The 16,308-nt window shown below is 48.4% G+C and overlaps 1 protein-coding gene across 5 annotated transcripts in view; it reads right to left on the bottom strand.

Annotated features, from left to right (window-relative positions):
• Positions 1–15,009, bottom strand: part of NR2C2 (nuclear receptor subfamily 2 group C member 2) — a 110,358-nt gene extending 95,349 nt beyond the window's left edge. For 2 of the 5 annotated variants that reach the window (XR_008706104.1, XM_055557755.1), the window contains exon 1: positions 14,765–14,895. The gene's annotated coding sequence lies outside the window, so the exon portion shown is untranslated. Of the gene's footprint in view, positions 1–13,617; positions 13,905–14,764 lie in introns of those variants that run through there. The other 3 variants (XM_055557760.1, XM_055557756.1, XM_055557759.1) reach the window with 2 other exon arrangements.
• Positions 15,010–16,308: the final 1,299 nt, after the last annotated feature.

Genomic DNA, 16,308 nt, shown 5'->3' on the forward strand with positions numbered 1-16,308 from the left:
GCATTCACACATAAAATCTATACAGTCCCATCAAGTGTGTAGTACACAAAATGCACATACAGTCCGTGTGCCTGGCCACTCCTCAGGCACTGAATATTCTGCAATGCAACTTTACAGAGCACTTTCCATAGTTCTCACCTGAAGTGTTGCTTTAAGCACTGACGTCTATAGAACTTTTTCACTCTGGTAACCTTCTATATTATTCTATCCACTATTAGACAGCCACCATTTCTATTATCACTAATTCCCCTTCAGATTATTTTCTTACCAAAATGAGAGAAATGGAGAATGAAACCATGACAGACAAAGAGAAGAATGGCCCCTGACTTCAAGGATCACTGTCCTCTAAGAGCAGGTATTACACCGACCTTGACAATGACCCCAGGTCACCCGTCTCAGTGGATCGTCTTCATAGAACAAGATCAGGTCCAAGATGAGGGAGGAAGTGTTTCCGGTTGTTTATTCTTTTAATAACTAGCCAAGGATTTTAACATTTGTTTACTCCTCTTTGTTTCTACAAGAAAAAGCTTTGAGAAACACTCTTGTCTCTTTCCCTATTACAGTCTGGTTCAAACTAATAAGAGACAGAGGAAAAAAGAATGACTTCACATGTACCAGAAATCAACTTGATAAGAACCCCACTGCTGTATGTGGAAAGTCTAGAGCTCTAATCTTTTTTCCTCAAAATCATAAATAAGAGCTCTCTAAGGAATCAGATGGATAAAGATAGCAAACAGATACCCTACATTAAGAAATAAAATCTGAATAGATACCCCACATTAAGAAATAAAGCCCAAGCGTGCAGCTGTGACGGTAGCGCTGAGGCGTTACTGGCGCTCGTGTTGCTGTCAAATGCATTTTGATGCAAGAAGTCCGTGAACTTGAGTATTAAAAAACAGTGTTAGGGAAATACCATTGAGTATTAGAGTAGAGAAATAATAAAGTATTAGAAAGGCATACCTTTCTACCAGGTGTCCCTAAAAGAGGTGCTTGACCCTCCAAGATATGAAGTGAAAAGGATTTTACAGGTGACTGTCTGATAGTAACTCAGAAACCTTTCTGCAGTGGCTCACTTTAACACTCAATGTGCAGGACTCACCAACCTCAGATTAGGCTCAGGGGGTCCCAAGATACTGCTAATGACTGGTGATTACAGATATTAGGTCTCAGAAGTGGCAGTTAGCTGTTAAGTTCAGAAAAGCCAATCATTCTGCATATTAATCCTCTGTTGATTATATAAATGATAAATATCTTCTACTCTTCAGCTCATCTGCTTGCTTTCTTCATGGTGTCTTTCGACGAATTGAAGTTAAGTTTCGTAAGGCTGAATTTTGTTTTTCTTTACAGTTTGTACCTTTATTTATGAAAATTCTGTCCTACCCCAAAATCAAAAATCTACTTTTAATATGTTTACGACTCTCACATTTAAGTTCTCAATCCATCTGCAAATTAACTCATGAGTCAGAGGTAGACAAAGGGCCCAATGAATTTTCTTCAAATACAGATAATCAATTTTCAACCCCATTCATGGAACAATCTAAGCTTTCCTCACTTGTCTGCAATGACACCTCGAGCTTCCCTGAGGATGTGATTCGCGGTTCTCTGCTCTACCGCACACCTGTCCTGCCTTCCTCTGTCTACTCATCATCTGACACTACCCTTTGCAGCTCAGGCTTGCTCTCTGTTGGGGCAGGCGCCCCTCCCCCTAGCTCTCCCTTTCATGCCAACCTCTTGGTCAAAAGCAAACACTCAATACCCAGAGCAACAACCTTCCTTTATATATTGGATTGCCCAAAAAGTTCATTTGAGTTTTTCCCATAAGGTGCTGTGGAAAAACCGGAATAAACTTTCTGGCCACCCCAATACTCTATGTCTTTTAATTCTTGATCTGTTAGTTTTCTGCCACCAAAGAAGCTACAGGCATCACCAACAGTATTTAGGAAGTGCTTACAAATGAACAAGGACAACTGTGCACCTCTGGAAAAGCAAGCAGAGACTAACAGAATATGAGAGAGACTAAAACTATGAAAAGTGCTTCCAACACTGATTTAAATCCAGTGAGACCAGGTAGGAGAGAGAGAAATTTTTAAAAACATATTCCATTTCATCATATTTGAAAAAAACATGTTAAGCTGCAAACCGCATCTTATCCTCAGGTATAAACCAAAGAAGACAGAAGCTGCTTCCTGCAGGCATCACAGTGTAGTGAGAAATAAGTAAAGCAGCATCCTCTAGTGACATCAGGAAGTGAGGGGGAACCTTTAACTTAAATGCCCTAGAAAAAAACGACAGTGTCAGGGGGTCAGGCTCCCCTCAGGGCTTGTTTTCCTGGCTACCCCAGCCACAGGTGGCCCCTGGGACACAGGGAAGGGCAAAGCCTTGCAAAGGGTATTGGGAGATGGTTATCAATTAGGGGTGTCTTTCAAGGAACAGCGGCTCTGGGGAACCGTGGGTTATGTCCACATGTAGTTTGAAAAGCCATATTCACTAGTACAACTTAATTCTGCATTTGAAATCTGAAAAACAAAACAGAAAACCCTACTGTTTAGATACTACAAACTAGACAAAGCCCTTGACAACAGCCTTGCTGGCAGAGCGAAGCAGCGCCATGCTGAAGTAACTGACACTCGCTGAGTGGTCGCTGCAGCCCGGGCCCTGCACTCACCAGCACGTGGGCAGGACACCAACACAGCTCTCGGTTCAGAAGCACAGGGCTTCCAAGGCTGGCGCTCACCCACTCGGCTTCTAACCCTGGAGCACTGCACCCCCCCCCCCTTTCCTAATTAACCAAAGAGCAGAAAACCACGTACCCTAAGTTAAACAACAATAAAACCTACCTACTATGGAATACTTTCCTATGGTGGTTTTAAATTAACCAACTTCAACTACCACCCATCCTTTTAAAATAACTAGGCAACAAGTTGACTGCTGAGCATGAGTAACAAGAAAAAATAAAGGAAAAAGTCCTTGTCCTTGAAGAACTTATGAAGGAAACCAGTAAGAGCTGAGCAAGGTAAATGCTACAGTTCAAAGGAAGAAGCGATGACAGTTTCGCAGGAGAGAAGCCAAGAGGACTGGTCTTGAAGGGAAGTGGAATGGAGCAAACCAACAGAGGGCGGGTGGGAGAGAGTTCTAAGCAGAGCTCAGACAGACCGGCAGACCAGAGGAGGACAGCAGGGGGGAGACGGCTGGAGCGGCCAAAGAGAGGGGCGGACACTGAAGACAACGAGAGCTGCCAGCGGTGTGGCAGAGAAACAAAGTGGTCATATCTGGCTCTTCCAAAAAAAAAAAATCCTTCGGGGGACAGTGAGGAGGTGACAGAAAACGGTCTACAGAAGGCCAGTTAGAAAGTGGTGGCAACAAAGACTAGGGATACAGTCTTAACCTGAACTAGTGTGTCTTTCCAGCACACAAATGGCAACAGGGCGCAGCACATCAAACTATCATAGAGACCACAGAAGGGCAGAAGTAAAACTACCATTGCTTGGCCTTCTGTGGGAGGAGGTTTTAGAACACAAATTCCTTCAAATACAAGTAGATCAGTATCACTCTTAACAACAACAAAGAGGACACAGCGGTGACTTTAACCAACTCTTCCAGATTTACAGAAAGCATCCAGCTGACCAAACTTTGCAACCAGGGTGTCTTTGCTTTCAGCAGGGGGCTGCAGACCCCACTGCAGTGAGAGCGGGGCTCAGCCTGGGAACACCCGAATCCCAGGGAGCTGGAGAACAGCCCGGCCGTGCTCTCCCCAGGAGCAGGCTGAGAGGCCGATGTCTCAAATGACAATAAACACGTCGTGGGACAAGGAAACTCTGTCTTCACTGACAGGAATGGGTGAGCCTGCTTTCCCCTTCACAAAGAACTGATTCACATCATCCTTATTTATACAGCATGTGGCCCCAAATTACATAACATTAAAGATATACTGCCTTGATATTTCCTCATCTAAACAAATATACTGGGTTCAGAGGCCCTGGCAGGCTTCTAAGCTGGTCTCTCTGATACTGGACCACATGAGATTATCATGAAGAAGAGGTCTTAACACATATACAAAGGGCCTGGCAGTGTGCCAGGCACACAGCAGGCGTGCAGTGCATGGCGCTACTGCTGGCACCGATCCCAAAGCCACGGGGAAGCAGCGACAACCTGTATTCAAATGCACGATAATTGGGGACAGGCCCCTTATTTTGACCTAAGAGCCACATGAAATTTAACTACATATGTACATGTATTATATGCTCATACAATATTTATAATTCACTCTATTAAACTGCACATCTGAGAAATGAAAGGACTGAATTAGGATAAATCTCATAAACATTTGAAAATAAACCAACACCAACAACTATTCGCAAAATACTACTGCGTATAGAACTTCTTGCCTGGGAAATCCCAGGGGCAGAGGAGCCTGATGGGCTACAGTCCATGGGGTCGCAAGAGTCAGACACGACTGAGTGACTCAACAACAACAACAGAACTTCTAGACAGGCAACAAGGTATTCAGTGTAAGCAGTATTATGCTATGATTGTCAGAAGTCTCTTTGTACTGAGAAAATAAAAACAAAAATATTAATATAAAACACCTGAGAACTTAAAAAATGAGAAATATACAGCTCAAGACTTGAAACCACAGATCGACCTGAAGGCAAGAAACAGATCAGGTGACAGATTCGGTGAGTGCGCATCGGCACGGAAGATGCTGCGAGAACACCATTGGGCCAAGCTGAGGTACACAGCCTGTCGTCAGAGAGAGACTCAAAGATGACTTAGCTTTGGGGCCAGGTGATTTCCTGTGCCCACAGGAAACTTGCTTCTTCCCTGTTACAAGTCTGGGGTCCAGGAAAGGACAGTGGAGGTGCGTGGGGGCTGGGGAGGCGGGTGAGCAGGGACTAGCGGGGAAGAGGAGCGGCTCTCATCTCTGTGGAGTCCCAGCGACCAGAGCAATGCTGTGGGTCTCCATGTGGAGACCTGTCCTGAGACGCCACTGCTCACTGCGGGGGCTTTCCTCAGTTTACCAAGGGCCCAACGGCAAGGACGAAACGCACGCTCCGTTTCTATGAGTGTGGCCCAGCGAGAGACGGGATGAAAGCAGGACAGCTTTTCAGAGCACCTACAACGTGCCTGATATCACTGCTGCTGCTGCTAAGTTGCTTCAGTCGTGTCCGACTCTGTGTGACCCCATAGACGGCAGCCCACCAGGCTCCCCGTCCCTGGGATTCTCCAGGCAAGAACACTGGAGTGGGCTGCCATTTCCTTCTCCAATGCAGGAAAGTGAAAGTGAAGTCACAGCAGGCAGCATTTAATCCTTAAATCCATTCCTTCTGAGTAGGTGCAACATTATTAGCTCCACCAATGCAGACAGGGGGCAAAAAAAAGGAGCCTCCGTTTACTCAACTTGTTCCAAGCCACCTAGTTGGAAAAAATGTACCTGGGGTTCTAACTCAGGCTTCTCTGACTCTAAAACCACAGCCTTCCTTCTGCACCAGACTGCCCTTCAAAATAGTTTCCTGAAAGACGAAGTCAACAGAAGAGAATTATAAAGAGGTTATGAGACCAGCTAATAATCATCCAAAGGAACAAATGGCTCACGTCAGTATGCTAGATCTTTAGTAACTTATTTATACAACCACTAATTCCGAAACAGGGCTTCCCTTGTAGCTCAGTCAGTAAAGAATCTGCCTGCAGTGCAGGAGACCCAGGTTCGATCCCTGGGTGTGGAAGATCCCCAGGAGAAGGAAATGGCAACCCACTCCAATATCCTTGCTGGAAAACCTCATGGACAGAGGAGCCTGGTGGGCTGCAGTACATGGGTCGCAAAGAGTCGGGCACGACTGAGCGACTAACGCTAACACTAATTCCTAAACATGTGACTGATGTTTCAGTATTACAGAAATTTCTGACCTAGCTCCACCCAGACAGCAACATGACAGTTCCTTTGGAACTTGAACACACTTTCGCCTTATAAATTTTACCAACATAATAATCATACTGATTAAAATAACAAGGATAATTTTACAATCTTTAACGTAAAAATTTTTCTACTGAAGCCTAACATGCAGATACAAAACTGCACACAAATCATAATGAAGCAGCTCCATGCATTTTCACTCAGTGAACACAAAAACACAAACCGCACCCCCTCAGAGCACCACCAGCACCTGGAAGCCCCCCGACGCCCCTCAGGGCCGCCTCTCCCCTGCTGCCCTGCCTTCCACGCTCAGGGATTCCTTCTGCCTGTTTCTCAGCTGTATGTTAGTATAGTTTTCCTGGCTCTGGCTTCTCGGCTCGCAGTTGTGATGACCATGAGTAGCGAGTGCACTGTCACTCCTGTGCGGTGTCCCAGACATGACTGTGGCACTGTTTACTTGTCCATTCTACAGCTGATGAGCATTTACATTGTTTCCAGTTTGGAGTGCTAATGACTGGCGTTCCTCTGAGCATTCCTGCCCAGAAGGTCCCCAGCTTAAGGTGGTACAACTTATGATTTTCCAACTTTACTATGCTGTGAAAGGGATATGCATTCAGTAGAAATTGCACTTGTTTGTGAATTCTGAACTCTTCCCAGGCTAGCAGTATACACTTATGATCCTCTCATGATGCCGGGCAGTGGCAGCTACCTCCCAGTCAGTCAGATGATCTACTGTTACAATCATTACTGTTGCAGTTAAACAATTAAACTGCTAAAATTATTCTGTTTCTCACTTTCAATATAGTACTCAATGAATTACTGGAGATATTCAGTAATTATAAAATAGACTTACATTACACGATTTTGCCCAACTGCAGGCTAATGTCAGTGTTCCAAGCATATTTAAGGTAAACAAGGCTAAGCTTCGGTCTTTGGTAGGTTAGGTCTATCATGCGCATTTTTAATGCGCACCCCACTCCAGTGTTCTTGCCTGGAAAATCCCATGGACGGAGGAGCCTGGTGGGCTGCCGTCTATGGGGTCACACAGAGTCGGACACGACTGTAGCGACTTAGCAGCAGCGCATTTTTATGTATAGTTTCAACTTATGAATAACCCCATCATAAATCAAGGAAGATCCGTATGTGCCTTCTGATCAATGCTATCTTTTCTTCACTTGAAAATTTTCCTACTTTAAAAAACGATCTTTTCTCTCTTCAGAAAAGAGGCATGTTACATTTAGGACTTCCCTGACGGCCACTGTTGAGAATCTGCCTGCCAGTGCAGTAGACATGGGTTTGCTCCTGAGTACCGGAAGACCCACATGCTGCGCGGCAACTGAGCCAAGTGCCCCAACTACTGAGCCGGCGCTCCAGGGCCCGGTAGCTGCGACTGCTGAAGCCTGTGCGCCTGGAACCCACGCTCCCCAGCCCGAGAAGCCGCTGCGAGGACAAGGCCACACACCCCGAAGAGTAGCCTCACCTCGCTGCAATTAGAGAAAGCCCACGCACAGGAACAAAGACTCAGTGCAGCCAAAAATAATAAATTCTTAAAAAATTTAAGTTTTAAAAAATCTGTACTGTAAAGCCTTTGACTGTGTGGATCACAACAAACTGTGGAAAATTCTGAAAGAGATGGGAATACCAGACCACCTGACCTGCCTCCTGAGATATTTGTATGCAGGTCAAGAAGCAACCATTAGAACTGGACATAGAACAACAGACTGGTTCCAAGTCGGGAAAGGGGTACATCAAGGCTGTATATTGTCACCCTGCTTATTTAACTTCTATGCAGAGCACATCATGAGAAACGCTGGGCGGGATGAAGCACAAGCTGGAATCAAGATTGCCGGGAGAAATATCAATAACCTCAGATATGCAGATGACACCACCCTTACAGCAGAAAGCAAAGAGCAACTAAAGAGCCTCTTGATGAAAGTGAAAGAGGAGAGTGAAAAAGTTGGCTTCAAGCTCAACATTCAGAAAACGAAGATCATGGCATCTGGTCCCATCACTTCATGGGAAATAGATGGGCAAACAGTGGAAACAGTGTCAGACTGTTTTGGGGGGCTCCAAAATCACCGCAGATGGTGATTGCAGCCATGAAATTAAAAGACACTTGCTCCTTGGAAGAAAAGTTATGACCAACCTAGACAGCATATTAAAAAGCAGAGACATTACTTTGCTGACCAAGGTCCGTCTAGTCAAAGCTATGGTTTTCCCAGTAGTCGTGTATGGATATAAGAGTTGGACCCTAAAGAAAGCTGAGTGCTGAAAATTGATGCTTTTGAACTGTGGTGTTGGAGAAGACTCTTGAGAGTCCCTTGGACTGCAAGGAGATCCAACCAGTCCATCCTAAAGGAGATCAGTCCTGAGTATTCACTGGAAGGACTGATGTTGAAGCTGAAACTCCAATACTTCAGCCACCTGATGTGAAGAGCTGACTCACTGGAAAAGACCCTGAAGCTGGGAAAGATTGGGGGCGGGAGGAGAAGGGGATGACAGAGGATGAGATGGTTGCATGGCATCACTGACTCAATGGACATGAGTTTGACTGGGCTCTGGGAGTTGGTGATGGACAGGGAGGCCTGGTGTGCTGCAGTCCATGGGGTTACAAAGAGTCAGACATTACTGAGCGACTGAACTGATAAACATATTCTTTTCAGCAAAAGGCTGACATGCACTTTGAGACATCTGCTTTTAACCTTGGTAAAAGGTGATTTTTCAATAATCCTAGGCTTATTCACCTTATCAACCTAGTAAAAGGATGCACTATTCGAAAAGTGGAGCAGGGGATGAGAGGCAATGAGGGTGCTACAAACGACATTTCTAAAACGTTCAACAAATACTACACTGTAATCAGATGCACTACATAATAACCACCACCAGGGGAGACACATCCTGAAACCTCATGGAATTAACTTCCTAAGAGCCATCCAATCTCAGCCGGCTATCTTTCTCAGTGGAGACCTACCTGTCACACAGAGGCAGGCGGTTACTGGAGAACATGAACAAAAAACGTCAGGTGTCTCCCAGGAAAACCATGCCGCCTCAGATCTGCTCTCTGGCCCAGCAGCCTCTCACTTCTCTCCCCGCTCTTTGGATACCACTCACTCCGTTTTCCAAGCCTCAACACCTTCTCTCACACGTTCCGCTAATCCAAGCAGGAGAGAATGATAGCCTCTTCTATCATTGGCATGAAATTCCTCCCTACTGACTTCACTAACACTTCAAGGAATTAGAATCTTCAGCATTACTCGTCCATAATATTAGAATAAAAGGTTTCACCTCCTTTTATGGACTTTTGTTGTCATTTAGTCACTCAGTCACGTTCAACTCTTTTGCAACCCATGGACTGTAGTCTGCCAGGCTTCTCTGTCCATGGGATTTCCCAGGCAAGAATAAATGGAGTGGGTTGCCAATTCCTCCTTCGGGGACTGAACCCACATTTCTTGGCCTGGCAGACGAGTTTTTTACCACAGACAGCCACAAGGGAAGCCCTCCTATTATGGATTTCAAGGCCTCTTATTACAGTGGAGCAGGTAATTTTTATTGTCCCTAAAAATCACACTTTGCCTCAGGCTGGCTGTCATGATTACAGGCTCCTTGGAGCCCGTGGGTAATCAGAAAGATACTTGAGTACCTGAACTAGTCTCTTCCTTTCCCATCCTAATTCCCTCCCACCCCTCTGCTCCCAGACCCCAGATGCTGGGATAGAAAGCTGCTCTTTCTGTCCCCTAAGAGTGTCCTAAGCCAATGACCTAATCTGGGCTTTCAAGTCCTCTATCCACTCCCCCACCATCACTGTGGCTCACTAGCTGAGTGTTCCCAGGGAGACTTGCCTTTGGGTACAGAGTCCCTGCTGCTTACACTCAAGCACTCAGGATACCTGAAGAAAGGATGGAAAGCAGGAAGCAGCTGTCCCTGACAAGGGCTATGGGGAGAGAACGGCTGGGTTGGGTCACACAGAGAATCTCAGCCCCCAGGCCGAGTATGCTGAGGCAAAAGAAACTCCAACAGGTAAGGAAGAGCCTATCTTCTCAATGCGTGACAGATTCGGTTAAAGGTGATAATCATACCTGGAGGAAAAAAAGTCTACAGTAAGTTCCCCGAAACGAGCAACTAAGTGAGAAAAGGAAACTAACCTCCGACAGAGGACTTCTGCAGCAGGTGGGAGGCCAGCCTTGATGAGCTGTAGCACGGATCCTTCTCAGGTTTTTCCCATGCAGTTCTGTTTAAGGGGGACTAGCATCTGCTCCACGGATGCTCTGGGACTAAAGGAGCACACGGCACAAAAGAAAGAGGACTCAAGGGTAAAAATTCCAAGGAGTCCTGGAAACGCAGAGACATTCAGGGAGCAAGACACGCGGGCCAGCGCTCATTGCCACGGCTGCAGGGGCCACAGGCATGCCCGCCGTGCTCCCTGTGCCGCCCAGGGAGCAAGAGGCCCCTGTCCCGACCCCAGTCTCAGTGCTGGCTCCCCGCCTCCCCATCTTACAAGCGGGGAATCTCCCCACTTAAAGTTCCAGAGACAGGAGTAACTTGACTTCTTGGAGACAATCACTAAAACTTCCCAGAAGCCCTCATAAACTGGGGTTATCACAAAGTTTTCCTCTTTCTGACAGGCATGTTTATGACAACAAAACTTAAAGGTCACCGTAAATAAAACTGCCAAAAGCAACAAATAATTTAATAATACATATATATATATATATATATATATATATATATATATAAAGACAGATATATTTAGTTTTTCCACTAAACTATGAGTTCTTTGGTTACCCTAAGGCGTTCAAGGAATCAAAAGTGCTGGATTGAAAAATAATACCAAAAAATTCTTAAACAGGACAGAAAAAAAAAATCCAAAAATAAGTGAATAAAAGGGTGACTGTTTTAAAAATATTGTAACATTTGCAATATCTGTATTATATAAAATAAGTCAACAGAAATGTTCCATTTACCAGACTCTTAAGCAGAAGCTTGATATATATCTGAGAAATCCGCTTGTGACTTTGGTAAAGCAATTACAAGGTGATTTTCAATAACTCTATTGCATGATTCATCTTTGAAAAGGTAACTATTTTAAATTAATGGCTACAAAGACTGAATTGCCAACTCTCTGCAAGCTCACTAAGTCTTCTTCTTTGTCCTTGGATTCTCTGTGATAGAGTAAGACCAGCATTTTTTATTTCAAGAAAAATCACACTGTGCTTTAATCCTCCAGTTAAAGTAAATGGCATGAATATATATGCTGTTTACTAGAGTTCCATTCGGAGAAGGCAATGGCACCCCACTCCAGTACTCTTGCCTGGAAAATCCCATGGAGGGAGGAGCCTGGTAGACTGCAGTCCATGGGGTCGCTAGAGTTGGACATGACTGAGCGACTTCACTTTCACTTTTCACTTTCACGCATTGGAGAAGGAAATGGCAACCCACTCCAGTGTTCTTGCCTGGAGAATCCCAGGGACGGGGGAGCCTGGTGGGCTGCTGTCTATGGGGTCGCACCGAGTTGGACACAACTGAAGCGACTTAGCAGCAGCAGCAGAGTTCCATTCACACTAACTTTCATGCAGTTTACTTATGATACAATTATCTATTTCTTATCTCAAAAAAATAAAAAACCATAAACACATTAGGTGGGTAAAAAAGGATTCCTCTTGGGTTTCTTACACATATTATGGACTTCCCAGGTGGCACAGGGGTAAGGAATCTGCCTGCCAATTCAGGAGACAAGAGACATGGGTTCAATCCCTGAATAGGGAAGAGCCCCTGGAATAGAAAACCACAACCCACTCCGGTATTCCTGCCTGGAAAATTCCACGGACAGAGGAGCCTAGTGGGCTGCAGTCCACAGGGTCGCAAAAAGCTGGACACGACTGATGCATGCACACCATGTCTGCAGACAATGCCACACTCTGAGAAACCACTTCCTAACTCACCCAAATACTGTAACAGATATTTATTTTACTGCTGACACTGCTTCTTAACCGCTAAACAAGCCCACATAAAACACACCAGTAATGAGCAGCAGCTTATCAGAGATATCAAAAGTATCAACAATTCAATCACTCACCAAGCAGTCACTGAGCCACTATGCTAAGTGCTGGAAATACAATGATGTGCAAAATTATTCCTGCTCGCATTAAGGTAAAGGGAATCCTACTGATGGTAAAGGTATCCATCAAACGATCACATTACGGAATGTAATTATGCAGAGAGAAATGTTATAAAGGAAAAGAACACAGTGTAAACAAAAAGGAGTTGATCTAGACTGATATGGGGGATCAGAGTGGGACTCCCTAAGGAAGTGAGGCTTATGCTGACATCTGCAGGACTTGGGCTGGGGGCGGGAGGGGCGGTGAGCAACAGCAAATGAGGGTTTTAAGCAAGAGGGAACAGCATCTGAAAGAGCCTGGGGTAAAGGTAAGCCAACCCTTCAAGGAAGCTGAAAGCAGGCCAGTGTGTTTCATGCACAAGCTCGGAATAAAAGGATAAGAAAATGATGAAAAGTCTTAGAAACGTTTGAAAATAGGGAGGAAAAGGACCTCTAGCATTGTGTCCTGGTAGGACTTGAGCACTATAATGCCTGTAAGAGAATTTTATAAATTGTAAAGCACTGCACAGTTTTGTTAATAGTATGAGTCCCACTACTTCTCTTTCTAAATACATTTTTGGCCTGGACGCCAAGCGACCAGCTGAAAGCATAATAGCCAAAATTAGTTCCCCAGAGTTCTAATGCAGTGTTTTGCCCTACACCACACTGTCTAAAAATTTCACTGTTTGCCTCACTTAACCATCTAATGTCTTTTCCAGACAGCTAGTTCTTCATGACAATAACTCCAATTGTGAGCACTTACTACACACTTTTCTAAGCTCGTTATTTACATTTAACTCATTTAATCCTGAATTCTAGAAGGAAAGTTCTATTCACTGTCCAGATGAAGACACTGAGGCTCAAAACAAGTTAAAGAACTTAGCCAAAGTCACAGGGCTCGTAAATCCTGGCACTGTTAACACCAACCCTAGCTTCTGCCTACATCTATGGGTAGGTATGTAGGTAGAGATACACTGAGGAGGAAGAGGACAGAACGCAGGTGTTTGGAATTACAATCACATACTTGCCACCCACCAATGTCTAACTCATCTAATCTAGCACCTGGGTAATAGTGGGGCTCAGCAAGTATCTGAGGAATTGAAGGGATGACAAAGGATTTTAATGTGGAAGTAAAGTGGTTTTCTGATGCTTTCCCACCAAGTCATGTATTCAACAGCTATGCATTACACAGCTTTATTTTCCTTGACTCTCGCTGATGACTCTTCTCCATTACCTTTACCATATTTCACAGACTGCAGCTCAGAGGTAGAGGGGGGAACGGATGGAGCAATGAACTAGCGGCCAGCCTCACTGCACACCAAACGCTCTCCCTCCTGGGGCTCTGCACTGGCCCTTTTCCCTCTCTCACGCTACTCCTTCCTTGGTTTCTTCTATTCAATCACCTTCTCAGAGGCCTTCCCTGACCACTCAATGGCAGTTTTCTCAGGCCTGCAACACATCACCCCCACCCCCAATTCTAGAAGAGCAGGAGCCTGGTCTACTTGGTTCTCTGAATGTATTCCAGGACCCTGGGCTGACCGAATACATATTTAACCAAGGAATGAAAAGACAATACTCCGGATTCCCCTCTGTTCTCTGAAGCCCTCCATACCCGTAAGCTTTCCACTCCAGGTGGCTCCACACTCCATTTTCAACCATAACAACACTTCTGCAGGACTCGAGGTTTGCAAAGTAGCCTGGACTCCATTTTCTGAGTTGAGCACCTCACACGAGCTGAGAAGGGAGGTCCGGCCTGGTAAGAACGCCCATCCTCCCATTTTAGGGTCGATGAAATTGAGCCTCAGGAAGGGGATTCGCCCGCAGCCGCGCAGACAATACGGGCAGGAGCCCTAAGAGGTGTCGCTTCCACAACGCCCTATCCCACGAGCCGACGGCCCTGGGTTCAGGATGCTTCATCACCTTTATTACTATTGTTCAGCAGCACTCATTCCGGACGCGCTCCAGGCGGAGGACGCGCCCCGGCCCTCGCCGCGTCCCCGCGCGTCCCACGCGCCCCCGGCCGCGCCCCGCCCCCAGGCCTCAGGCCCCGCCCCCAGGCCCCCACGCCGCGCCCGGGTCTCTGCACCCGCCCCGCCAAGGGCTCCCGCGCCGCGCGGGGACCACCCCCTGCCAGCGGAGCCCAATCGGCAGAGGCCCAGGGGGCGGGGCCGCGAGGCCCCGGCCCTCCTATCTGGGCGCCAATTGACCCCCTCAGCTGTCACTCATAAGGTCGCATCCGCACACCCGCCTTCCTCCCTTTCCTCCAGCCCTCCCCTTCGGGGTGGGGGGGGGGAACAGAAACGGCGGTTGGGCCACGGCGGTCGCCAACGGCGGGCGGGAAGCGGAGGGGAGAGGAGCCGGGGAGCGAGGGAAGGAGGGCTCTGGGAGGAGCAGGCGATGGAGGAGGAGGAGGGGAGCCCGGCCCAGCCGGAGCCGTCGCCGCCGAGGACAAAATGGCGGCGCTGGCGGAGGGCCAACTGTGAGGCGGGGCCGCGGTGTCCCCCCTCCGCCCCCACCCTCGCGCCGGCCGGGCCGGTCAGGGGGAGCCCGCTCGCCTCGCCGGCCGCGGGCGGGGAGGGGAGGGGAGCGGCCCGGCCCACTATGCAAAGCGGCCGGCGCCACCGCCCCGTGGCAAAGGTAAAAGGGTCGAGTTCAGCCGCCGCCGCCGCCGCGGCGCCTCCATGTCCGCGCGCCAGGCCCGCCCCCTCCGCCGCCGGCCCGAGCCCGCCCCGGCCCTTCCCCCCCCCTTCAATTTTTACCTCAGGATTTGGCGCCAAAGCGGCCTCGAAGCAGGTCCCGTGTCTGCGGCGGGTCGGCCCCCGGCGCGGAGGGCAGGGCGCGGGGGGGAGGCCGGCTTCCCGGCGTCGGCGTTTGGCGGGAGCCCCCGGGCCGCTTAGGCTCGCGGGGCAGCTGGAGAGAGACGGGACGCCGAGGTGGGAGCTGGACGGCGGGGGCGGGCCCGGAGGCGCCGCCGGGGTCGCGGGGAAGGAGGGGTTTGTTATTGTTTTTGTCAGTGAAAGGTCAGAGTTCGTGACCCCGGTGCCGCCGCCGCCGCCGCCGCCGCCCGCGCGCTGGGAGGAGGAGGGCGAATGTTCTTCTTCCTCTTCCCAGCGCCAGCCTCGCCGCGGCCGCGGGGGGCGGGCGAGCACGCGATTGGCTGAGGTGCGCGCGCGCGCGCCGGAACGCGCCGTCCGCGCCGCTCCGGCAGGCCCCTCCGCGGCCGCGGCCCGGACGGCGCCTCCGGTCTCCGCCGGGGTCTCCGTCCGGGCTCGGCCGCGCCGCCATACGGCCACCACGGAGCTTAAACGCTGAGGTCGTCGGGGCGAGGGGTTGGCTGGTCGTTGTCAAAAGCCGGGAGCGCCGGCCTCCCCGTTATTCGGGCTGGCTCGCCCGCGAGCTCCTCGAGGCCGGGTGGGGACCGTGTTCTCGCCGTAACGTCCCCCACCCGGGCCTGCGCCGAGCCCAGCCGAAGCCTCTGTGCTTGCGGACTGATGAAGTGATGGCGGCGGAGCGCCCGGAGGGCGGAAGTGGGTGGTTTGTTGGGTGGGCGTTGACCTGTTCGTGCCCTCGGTCCGGATGATCCGAGGATGCACCACCTTCTGGGACTATCAGGTAACGTGTTGAAGCCCTCCCAAGCCTGTCACTGTCTTTTCTGGAATATATGCCCCAAGTCTTATGTCCAGTCTCCTCGCAATTTGAAACTGAACAACAGTGCTTCCGTTCAGTTCAGTCGCTCAGTCGTGTCCGACTCTTGGCGACCCCATGGACTGCAGCACGCCAGGCCTCCCTGTCCATCACCAACTCCCGGAGCTTGCTCACACTCATGTCCATCGAGTCTGTGATGCCATCCAACCGTCTCATCCTCTGCCGTCCCCTTCTCCTCCTGCCTTCAGTCTTGCCCAGCATCGGGGTCTTTCCCAGTGAGTCAGTTCTCATCAGGTGGCCAAAGGATTGGAGCTTCAGCTTCAGCATCAATCAGTCCTACCAATGAAGTGCAACAATGCTTAAGTGTATACAAAGAAACTCCTTGTAGAGTTGCTTACGTATACAAATAGTTGATTCTCTTGATCCTATGAATCTTGGGTTGTAGGTATTCACTAGATATTTCTCTCTTAGTGATGGTTTGACTTGCTTTGCATGGTGCGGACTGCCGTTTTATTTGAGACGCCGAGAATTGCATAGGCCAGACCGCTTGATGACCGTGCTTTGATAGGCCTAAGATACGCTGCTAATTGATTTTTTTCCTGAACTTTTCTTGTTTATTATTAATAAATTCTGACTCGAAGATGGATGATTTAACCAT

The sequence above is a fragment of the Bubalus kerabau genome, chromosome 20, assembly GCF_029407905.1.
Source record: "Bubalus kerabau isolate K-KA32 ecotype Philippines breed swamp buffalo chromosome 20, PCC_UOA_SB_1v2, whole genome shotgun sequence".
Taxonomy (NCBI): domain Eukaryota; kingdom Metazoa; phylum Chordata; class Mammalia; order Artiodactyla; family Bovidae; genus Bubalus; species Bubalus kerabau.